General features: G+C 46.3%; 2 non-coding genes across 2 annotated transcripts; one reads left to right on the top strand and one right to left on the bottom strand.

Moving 5' to 3' along the window:
• The first annotated feature begins 319 nt into the window (after positions 1–319).
• On the top strand, positions 320–417 carry LOC141135777 (small nucleolar RNA U13). The gene has a single exon (XR_012243631.1). It is a non-coding gene; the product is annotated as a small nucleolar RNA U13 (small nucleolar RNA).
• A 5810-nt stretch (positions 418–6227) lies between these two features.
• Positions 6228–6324, bottom strand: LOC141135780 (small nucleolar RNA U13). Its single transcript, XR_012243634.1, has one exon. It is a non-coding gene; the product is annotated as a small nucleolar RNA U13 (small nucleolar RNA).
• Positions 6325–11324: the final 5000 nt, after the last annotated feature.

Here is an 11324-nt window from a genome sequence, read left to right as displayed (position 1 = left end):
AGTACACGCGGTTGGCCCTTTTTGACGGAACACCGGATCGGGGTGGGGCTTCAAACGATTCGTCCTGTGATTGGCTAGTGTCTGTGATAGTATTAGCATACATAAAAATCACCTTCTAACACTTGTGTCGTTGGTGTGTTTTATAAGAAGCCAATTGTTTTATTTTAATCTACTTTCTGCGATAATTATAGAGCGTAGAAATAGAGATAGCGTTGTGAGCAAACAAGAAATCATCACTAGTTTTGTAGAGAATGTAGTCTCACTAACTAGGAAAAGGTGTGTCTAATAATCGGACATCGCCTGTCACATGACCAGTTCGATCCTTCTGGTTCATAGGTGTGATGAGTGGGTAGTCACACGGTTGTGTGAGATGTGCCGTCCCTTCTTGTTACGACTTGGCACATTACCCTTCTGATCCATGACCAGCTCTGTACTGTGTGGCTAAAAGAAGATACATAATAGTTCTTTCATTGTGACGTATTTAATTTGCTTATTGCTTAGTCTATAATATGAATTGCAGGTAAAATGAATGTTTCCTAAACTTGCACCACACAAGAAATTCTTCCTGCATACTGCTGCTGATTAGGGATGAGCTTCGAGTTCGTCTCGAACATCGGCTGTTCACAAGTTTGCCAAACAGCGAACAATTTGGGGTGTTCGCGGCAAATTCGAATGCCGCAGAACACCCTTTAAAAGTCTATGGGAGAAATCAAAAGTGCTAATTTTAAAGGCTTATATGCAAGTTATTGTCATAAAAAGTGTTTGGGGACCTGGGTCCTGCCCCAGGGGACATGGATCAAAGCAAAAAAAAGTTTTAAAAACGGCCGTTTTTTCAGGAGCAGTGATTTTAATAATGCTTAAAGTCAAACAATGAAAGTGTAATATCCCTTTAAATTTCGTACCTGGGGGGTGTCTATAGTATGCCTGTAAAGGGGCGCATGTTTCCCGTGTTTAGAACAGTCTGACAGCAAGATGACATTTCGAAGGAAAAATTCCATTTAAAACTACCCACGGCTATTGCATTGCCGACAATACACATAGAAGTTCATTGATAAAAACGGCATGGGAATTCAACCCCGAACCAAAATTAAAAAAAAAAAATGACGTGGGAGTCCCCCTTAATTCCATACCAGGCCCTTCAGGTCTGGTATGGATTTTAAGGGGAACCCCACGCAAAAAAAAAAAAAAAAAAAACGGCGTGGGGTCCCCCCAAAAATCCATACCAGACCCTTATCCGAGCACGCAACCTGGCAGGCCGCAGGAAAAGAGGGGGGGACGAGAGTGCCCCCCCCTCCTGAACCGTACCAGGCCACATGCCCTCAACATTGGGAGGGTGCTTTGGGGTAGCCCCCAAAACACCTTGTCCCCATGTTGATGAGGACAAGGGCCTCATCCCCACAACCCTGGCCGGTGGTTGTGGGGGTCTGCGGGGGGGGCTTATCGGAATCTAGAAGCCCCCTTTAACAAGGGAACCCCCAGATCCCGGCCCCCCCCTGTGTGAAATGGTAAGGGGGTACTTACCCCTACCATTTCACTAAAAAACTGTCAAAAATGTTAAAAATGACAAGAGGCAGTTTTTGACAATTCCTTTATTTAAATGCTTCTTCTTTCTTCTATCTTCCTTCATCTTCTTCTGGTTCTTCTGGCTCTTCTGGTTCTTCCTCCGGCGTTCTCGTCCAGCATCTCCTCCGCAGCGTCTTCTATCTTCTTCTCCTCGGGCCACTCCGCACCCATGGCATGGGGGGAGGCTCCCGCTCTTCTCTTCATCTTCTTCTTCATCCTCTTCTCTTCTTCTCTTCTTCATTTTCTTCTCCGGGCCGCTCCGCACCCATGCTGGCATGGAGGGAGGCTCCCGCTGTGTGACGGCGTCTCCTCGTCTGACGGTTCTTAAATAACGGGGGGCGGGGCCACCCGGTGACCCCGCCCCCTCTGACGCACGGGACATGACGGGACTTCCCTGTGGCATTCCCCGTGACGTCACAGGGAAGTCCCGTTAAGTCACCGTGCGTCAGAGGGAGGCGGGGTCACCAGGTGGCCCCGCCCCCCGTTATTTAAGAACCGTCAGACGAGGAGACTCCGTCACACAGCGGGAGCTGTGAAGAAGAGAAGAAGGAAGAAGAGAAGAGGATGAAGAAGAAGATGAAGAGAAGAGCGGGAGCCTCCCCCCATGCCATGGGTGCGGAGCGGCCCAAGGAGAAGAAGATAGAAGATGCCGCGGAGGAGATGCTGGACGAGAACGCCGGAGGAAGAACCAGAAGAAGAAGAAGAACCAGAAGAAGAAGAAGATGAAGGAAGATAGAATAAAGAAGAAGCATTTAAATAAAGGAATTGTCAAAAACTGTCTCTTGTAATTTTTGACAGTTTTTTAGTCAAATGGTAGGGGTAAGTACCCCCTTACCATTTCACACAGGGGGGGGGCTGGGATCTGGGGGTCCCCTTGTTAAAGGGGGCTTCCAGATTCCGATAAGCCCCCCGCCCGCAGACCCCCACAACCACCGGCCAGGGTTGTGGGGATGAGGCCCTTGTCCTCATCAACATGGGGACAAGGTGTTTTGGGGGGATACCCCAAAGCACCCTCCCAATGTTGAGGGCATGTGGCCTGGTACAGTTCAGGAGGGGGGGGCCGCACTCTCGCCCCCCCTCTTTTACTGCGGCCTGCCAGGTTGCGTGCTCGGATAAGGGTCTGGTATGGATTTTTGGGGGGACCCCACGGCGTTTTTTTTTGGCGCGGGGTTCCCCTTAATATCCACACCAGACCTGAAGGGCCTGGTATGGAATTTAGGGGGACTCCCACGTCATTTTTTTAAAAAATTTTGGTTCGGGGTTTCCCTGTGTTGAATACCCATGCCGTTTTTATCAATGAACTTCTATGTGTATTGTCGGCAATGCAATGGCCGCGGGTAGTTTTAAGTGGAATTTTTCCTTCGAAATGTCATTTTGCTGTCAGACTGTTCTAAACACGGGAAACATGCGCCCCTTTACAGGCATACTATAGACACCCCCCAGGTACGAAATTTAAAGGGATATTACACTTTTATTGTTTGACTTTAAGCATTATTAAAATCACTGCTCCTGAAAAAACGTCAGTTTTTAAAACTTTTTTTTGCATTGATCCATGTCCCCTGGGGCAGGACCCGGGTCCCCAAACACTTTTTATGACAATAACTTGCATATAAGCCCTTAAAATTAGCACTTTTGATTATTCATGTTCGTGTCCCATAGACTTTAACGGTGTTCGCGCAAACTTTTTTCCTGTTCGCATGTTCTGGTGCGAACCGAACAAGGGGGTGTTTGGCTCATCCCTACTGCTGACATCTTGGTACACCCCCGCACTTTGTAATCAGGGTTGGTGCAAGGGTTTTTGACACCTTAGGGGCCTAGGTGAAACCTCATTTTGCTGTCTCCCTGACTCCACCTCCTTTGACCTGCCCATGTATACCCCACCTTTTTAATGAAGCGCCCTTTAAATGCAGCCCACTAGCACCCATCAAATGCAGCCTACCAGCGCCAATCGATGCAGCCTCGCCAGCACCCATCAAATGCAGCCTACCAGTGCCTATCAAATGCAGCCTACCAGCGCCTATCAATGCAGCCTCGCCGGCACCCATCAAATGCAGCCTCACCAGCGCCAATCAATGCAGCCTCGCCAGCACCCATCAAATGCAGTCTACCAGTGCCCATCAAATGCAGCCTCGCCAGCACCCATCAAATGCAGCCTACAAGTGCCCATCAAATGCAACCTCACCAGCGCCAATCAATGCAGCCTCGCCAGCACCCATCAAATGCAGTCTACAAGTGCCCATCAAATGCTGCCTCACCAGCTCCCATCAATGCAGCCTCGCCAGCGCCCATCAATTGCAGCCTACCAGTGCCCATCAAATGCAGCCTCATCAGCGCCCATCAATGCAGCCTCGCCAGCACCCATCAAATGCAGCCTACAAGTGCCCATCAAATGCAACCTCACCAGCGCCCATCAATGCGGCCTCACCAGCACCCATCAAATGCAGCCTCACCAGCACCCATCAATGCGGCCTCACCAGCACCCATCAAATGCAGCCTCACCAGTGCCCATCAATGCAGCCTCGCCAGCACCCATCAAATGCAGCCTCACCAGCGCCCATCAATGCGGCCTCGCCAGCACCCATCAAATGCAGCCTACCAGCTCCCATCAATGCAGCCTCGCCAGCGCCCATCAATTGCAGCCTACCAGTGCCCATCAAATGCAGCCTCACCAGCGCCCATCAATGCAGCCTCGCCAGCACCCATCAAATGCAGCCTACCAGCTCCCATCAATGCAGCCTCGCCAGCGCCCATCAATTGCAGCCTACCAGTGCCCATCAAATGCAGCCTCATCAGCGCCCATCAATGCAGCCTCGCCAGCACCCATCAAATGCAGCCTACCAGTGCCCATCAAATGCAGCCTCACCAGCGCCCATCAATGCAGCCTCGCCAGCACCCATCAAATGCAGCCTCACCAGCGCCCATCAATGCGGCCTCGCCAGCACCCATCAAATGCAGCTTCACCAGTGCCCATCAATGCAGCCTCGCCAGCACCCATCAAATGCAGCCTCACCAGCGCCCATCAATGCGGCCTCGCCAGCACCCATAAAATGCAGCCTACCAGCTCCCATCAATGCAGCCTCGCCGGCACCCATCAATTGCAGCCTACCAGTGCCCATCAAATGCAGCCTCACCAGCGCCCATCAATGTAGCCTCGCCAGCACCCATCAAATGCAGCCTACCAGTGCCCATCAAATGCAGCCTCACCAGCGCCCATCAATGCGGCCTCGCCAGCACCCATCAAATGCAGCCTCACCAGCGCCCATCAATGCGGCCTTGCCAGCACCCATCAAATGCAGCCTCACCAGTGCCCATCAATGCATCCTCGCCAGCACCCATCAAATGCAGCCTCACCAGCGCCCATCAATGCGGCTTCGCCAGCACCCATAAAATGCAGCCTACCAGCTCCCATCAATGCAGCCTCGCCGGCACCCATCAATTGCAGCCTACCAGTGCCCATCAAATGCAGCCTCATCAGCGCCCATCAATGCAACCCCAAATACAAAAATATAGCCTGTCAATGTGCCAGGAATGCACCATGCTTACAATTTCTTGCTGTTGGCTGACAATTTGCAGCATTTTAGTGGACTGGATGGTGTCAGCCCTGCCCACTTGCCAAACCCTCAGACCCTCCCATCTTCACTAAATACTGTAATGGCGAATACTGTAGATACTGGGATGGCTAATTGCTCTCTGAGATAACACAATGCTTTTAAAGGTATATATAACAGACTAAAAGACAACAGCTACAGTAAGAGAAGTTGTTAGTGTGTACATACACTTTAAGTTGTTTGTGGGTTTTTCAGTATCAAACACTCTATTACACCCCATAAGGGTAAATTCAAAATTTTCAGCATCTCTACTTCCTCTTCAATTTAACCAAAGAAAACAATATAGGAAATGATCATAAAATGTATGTAAATGGGTTCAATATCTCAATTCAGCCAAAATGTTGGTTTTGTTGTTGCATAGTTGCCGAGTGTGTGTGTGTTTGGAGCCCTCCTTATTTTTATTTTTTTTACTGCCATCAGGAGCTTGGCTCTTGTCATTCTCGGCAGTCACAGTGACGATGGCTTCACCAGAAGGCAGTAAAAATCTGCAATGGGTCAAAAACAACAAGAGCAAGTTACCAGGGGTTCTAGCCTTCCCCTCTCCTTTTCTGTCTGTTATTGAAGATTTTCCCTGTCTTCGTGTCTAGTGAAGACATAGTCACTGTGACAGTAAGTAAATAGGGCAGGAATATTACTTACACATAATAGGCACTCCAAGGTGCCCAGACACAATTTCAGCAATCCTCTATATTCTGCAGAACAAATTTCAATGTCCTAGTGAAGTTGGTGCCTGGACTGCCCACCCTATCCAAGCCAAGCTGATCAAGTCTACAGTCCAAATCGGTTATTGCATGAGTCCATCACATGGCTGGACCAATAGAGAGAAACAGAAAATCAGGTGGACAAACACAAACTTTCCCAATTAAGTCAAAATCTGAATAACAGAATGTCCTGGACCCACAAATTGCTGGAATTGATTATAGACCTACTGATATCAAAAGAGAAAAAAAAAAAAACCTCCATGTTAACAGAGATGCATTTTAACCAGCACAGAAAGCAATTACTACACTAAGCTGCTAATTACAGAATTTAACAAATAAAATCTTTGTATTTCTAGGCCAGAGGGGTGATGTGCTCAGTCATAACAACTGGAGACGCACATGTCACATAACCATATGACTACCCACTCATCATTCTCTAGAACCAGAAGGATCACAGAAAGAAACCCTCAGCTAAAGCCCAGTTTCAATGTCCCTGGGATTAGTATAGGGAGACACAAATTCATATTCCCATATCATACCGTGTTAAATTTAATGATATCAGGAAAACAAAAATGTGAGGTTTTTGGTGATATCATTTCTGATGGACGTATGGCTCTACAGACTAGCCTCTCTCTGAACCTTCTTATCCCGATCTCGTGTGTGAACACTGGAACAAGCCATTCTGGAGTAAACATAGAGCTGGTTGACAGAAGCCTATTACGTATTTTGCTTTGCTTGATATGGGCCCCAACTTCACTTTTGCTCCAGTTTTGAAATATTAGAGACAGGCAATCTCTCTGCTTTCTCATCAACTTGATCTAAGGAAAAAAAAAATTGAAAGCAATAAAAAAAACTGGAGCAAAAGTGAAATTTTGGCTCTTAAACAAAGCAATTAACAGAATACGTTTGTTCTACATTTGTATATTTAGGTTTCCCCATTCACACAAGATAGATAAGTTGCAGCACCCCCCCCCCCCTCCCTCCCCTACACAGCTCCTGGGCTTCATTGCAGCTCTTATGACAGTGCTTCACCAATGGCACAACAATCCCTAATGGCCTCACATTTTAGATTGTGCATATCATTTAATATAGCACAATGCAATATGGGAATATGATTTTGTGTCTCCCTATTCTGATTCAGGGGTCCTTGGAAGTGGGTTGTGGCTGCTTATTTCTATATTTGATCCTTCTGTTTCTGGAGCATGATGAGTGACAAGCACATGGTTATGTGAAATGTACAGCAAATTGTATTGCTTTGTAGCCTTTTGTTTATGAGCAAGTGTAAGATCTGTTCTTATCAGTTTCCAGGAGGTGGCGCTTGCTTCCATCCCTGATTTACAGTGAAGTGATCTTAGGAATGGCAGTTGCTATGCAAAACCTGCTAGAGTAAAGGTAACCTGGAACGGTTTGTAGCTGAAAGGGAAGCCTTCTGATGGGGATGAAGAACCACTGGGCCCCCGGCCCTCTGGCCTAGATTGGGGTAGCTCTTGCTCCAGTCAGTTTTTCGGGAGACAACACTGGCTCCTCTTTCCCACTGGGGGAGCAGTTAGTACTTCCCGAATGTAATTAGGTAGGAGGGATAGAACGATGGTGAGGCCTGATGGTAAAGGGCTCTCACCAAGCTTCCAGAACTTCAGGGCTTCTTGGCTGTGGTGGGGGCTGCTGCGGTCTGGGGGTCAGGGTTGCACGAAAAGCCAATGGTGAATGTGTTCCTGAAGGAGCAGTTCAGGGGTGCCGTACAGTCACAGTGTTCCGGCACTTGATTTATGGCACCATAGTCACTTCACCACAACACATGTTTTTCGCACCTGCCTCTAGGGCTGAGCCTTTTGGCGAGGACCAGGGGAAATTTTTATTCCTGGACGGAGGGCCGGCCATTGTATTACACAATGGTCATTTTCACTCCTTCCTTCTCCCCACTTTCTTTTTATTTGTCACTTTTTTGTATTTTTTTTGTTTGACGTGTATACACGTTAGTCACTGTGTGATGAGTAGGGTGTGGGTCCTCGGGCCTACTTTGAAAGTCTTGGGAGGGGGTGGATAATAGACCTTTTGTCTTAGTTTCGCCCTCTCTCATGGGGTCTCCTTTCGGGGGAGTCCCCCCTAGTACTCGGGTGGGTCTGTTTTGGCAGTCCTTCCAGAGAACGGAGGTCTCGTTGGTTTCGGCCAGATAGGCCCAAGTGAAGTACGCCCCGGGGGGATCAGGGTAACACCCGTTGCATGTTTTTGTGTTTCACTCTTTATGTGTGTGCACTTTTTTTGGCACCGGGTGGAAGTTTTTGGGTGTGTTTTCCACTCCACTGGCTTTTTAAAAAAAAAAGTGCAGCTCTAATTGTTACAACTGAGCACATCACCCTTCTGATCTAGATAAGACTTTGCTTGCTAAATGCAGTAGTTATAAAGATACTGGATATAATCTTGGTTCTTTATTATAGACAGTGGTACAAAAAACTTTTAAATATCAATGGTTATAATTCCACAGTTTCAACAAATGTGTTGTAAAGTGATAGTAACCCATAGGTTGTGCAGAAAGGATATCTGTGGGAGACATTCAGCAGGCTCCACCCACTACAGACTGCAGTGGCGGCTGGTGCTTAAAAATTTTGGAGGGTCGCAAACAAACTTAAAAATTCTTAAAAAAAAACATCAATTGCAGCCTCACTGTGCCATCAAATGCAGCCATTGTGCCCATCAATTGCCGCCACTGTGCCCATTAAACGCAGCCACTGTGCCCATCAATTGCAGCGTCACTGTGCCATCAAACACAGACACTGTGCCCATCAAACACAGACACTGTGCCCATCAAACGCAGCCACTATGCCATCAAACGCAGCCACTGTGCCCAAAAAATGCAGCCACTGTGCCCATCAAATGCTGCCACTGTGCGCATCAAACTCTGCCACTGTGCCCATCAAACACTGTCACTGTGCCATCAAATGCTGCCACTGTGCCCATCAAATGCTCCCACTGTGCCCATCAAATGCTGCTACTGTGCCATCAAACGCTTCCACTGTGCCCATCAAATGCACCCACTGTGCCCATCAAATGCTCCCACTGTGCCCATCAAATGCTGCCACTGTGCCATCAAATCCTCCCACTGTGCCATCGAATGCTGCCACTGTGCCCATCGAATGCTGCCACTGTGCCATCAAATGCTCCCACTGTGCGTTCAAATGCTGCCACTGTGCCCATCGAATGCTGCCACTGTGCCCATCGAATGCTGCCACTGTGCCCTCTGCCCGCTTGCCATCTGCCCAGCACTTACCCTCTCTCTGTAGGGCAGCGGGTGACGGCGGCGAGCGGTGTCCTCCATGCTCCTCCATTACCTCGATGTCTTCTCCTGTCCTCTCTTCCCGTCCTCTCCTATGACTGGACACCTGATAGGCATCCAATCACAGCATCTGTCGTTTCAGCCAATCAGGTGACGGGTAACAGACCCGAGCACCTGATTGGCGGAAAGACGGTTCAGTGTTAGGAAAGCGAATATTCAATAATTTTTCTAACACACCTAGGTGAACTGCGAGCGCCAAGCCTATGGCTCTAATCAGGTGCTTCATAAATTACCCCTCGCCGCTGTAATTCAGGCGCCCGGCCCCTTTTAGGGTGTGGCAGTGGCGGCCATGGATAGATTCATGCAGTGAAAGCTCTATTTGTGGGAAAAAAGTTATAAAAATGTAATTTGGGTACAGTGTTGTATGACCACAAAATTGTCATTCAAAAATAACCCAACCGCACATGAAACTAGCGTATTTTGATATATAGTAGTAGTAGTATAATTTGATATATAGTAATATAAATACATTAAAATCATACTTCAAAAAATACTATTAAAAATATACTTCCAAGTATATATATACAGTATGCAGAGTTCATGATTAGAATCGTTTGCATGCACATTACTTACAAAACTTGATTGTTTTTATCTATTTTTTTATATTAAATGTTCTCTAATGCCGCGTACACACGATCGGTTTTCTCGTCAGAAAAAGAAATGACGGCTTTTCCGAAGGGATTCGGCTCTAGTTTGCCTTGCATACACACGGTCACGCAAAAGTTCGCTGAAATTACGACCGTCAAGTGATGTACAAGACTACGATGAGCCGAGAAAATGATGTTCAATGCTTCTGAGCATGCGTCGAATTGTTTCCCGATCATGCGTAGGGATTTTGCGCGTCGGAATTGCCACAGACGATCGCATTTTCGGATAGGAACTTTTCCCGACCGAAAAACAGAGAGCATGCTCTCAATCTTTTGCTGGCTGGAATTCCACCAGCAAAAGACCGATGGAGCATATACACGGTCGCATTTTCCGACGAAAAAGTCTCATCGGTCTTTTGCGGGCCGAAATTCCGACCGCGTGTACGCGTCATTAGCTTCAGATTGCAATCTGGGTTATTTTTTTGTTGTTATAAATTGTACAAATTGCAGAATGACATATGTATCTTCTCTAACATTAGTTGATTTAATAATAATGATCAAACTGAAGGAGAGGATTTTTCCCACTTCTTTTTTACCTTTTGAATGTTATATAAAATAAAATAATATTTAGAAGTCAGCACTACCAAAAGGATAGGCTAAGTATGTCTTTAGCATCATAAATAATTACAATGGTATTGCTGAACCAATAGATCGCGCGCCCCCTGTGTATTTTTTAGACATGTGCAATTCGTTTCATAACAAATCGAAATTCGGACGAATTTTGCATCTTTCGGACATTCGGATGCATCCAAATGTCCGAATAAAAGAATAACGAATTTCAACTAATACAAAGGAAATTATAGCGGATATAACGAATTAATTTGACATGATTCGGTAATTCGTTAAAGATCTAATGAAACAAAAGGTCAACTCAAAGTAAATCCTACAATCCAATCAGCTGATTCATTTTGTGCTGGAGGTTGGATTACTGGCAAAGTGCATTCCTGAGAACTGAGTGAGAAGGGTGTTGTATTGTATTTGAGCAGAGGAGAAGAGATATTGTCTTTGTGTGTGTTAATAAATTCAATAAACAAACAACCTTCCAAACTACAAATCATTATCATGATTATATATACATACATAAATATCGAATTTCAACTAATACGAAAGAAATTATAGCGCATATAACGAATGAATTTGACATGATTCGAGATTCGGTATAACGAATATCATCATTCTACAGAAATAACGAATTATCAGAAACAAATTAACGTAACATAACGAATATAACAGAATGAAATTATGTATTTTACAAATGACAATGGCTTGAAACTAAGCGAAATTTTCCGTTGTGCACAAGTCTAGTATTTTTTATACTTTCCTTATCTAAATGTCTTCAGTCCGGCCATGTGACAAATGGGGTCCTCTTCAGGTCTTCTGTGGTGATGGTTGGTCTTTTTCAGAAAGGGTCTGCATCTCCTTGATATGGGACTTCAGTAACAGTCATCTTGGGAGGTCTATTGGAGTGCTGGCT

Source organism: Aquarana catesbeiana, linkage group LG03 (assembly GCF_042186555.1).
Source record: "Aquarana catesbeiana isolate 2022-GZ linkage group LG03, ASM4218655v1, whole genome shotgun sequence".
Lineage (NCBI taxonomy): Eukaryota > Metazoa > Chordata > Amphibia > Anura > Ranidae > Aquarana > Aquarana catesbeiana.
Note: the sequence above shows the minus strand (reverse complement) of the source record. Positions and strands in the feature narration are given on the sequence as shown.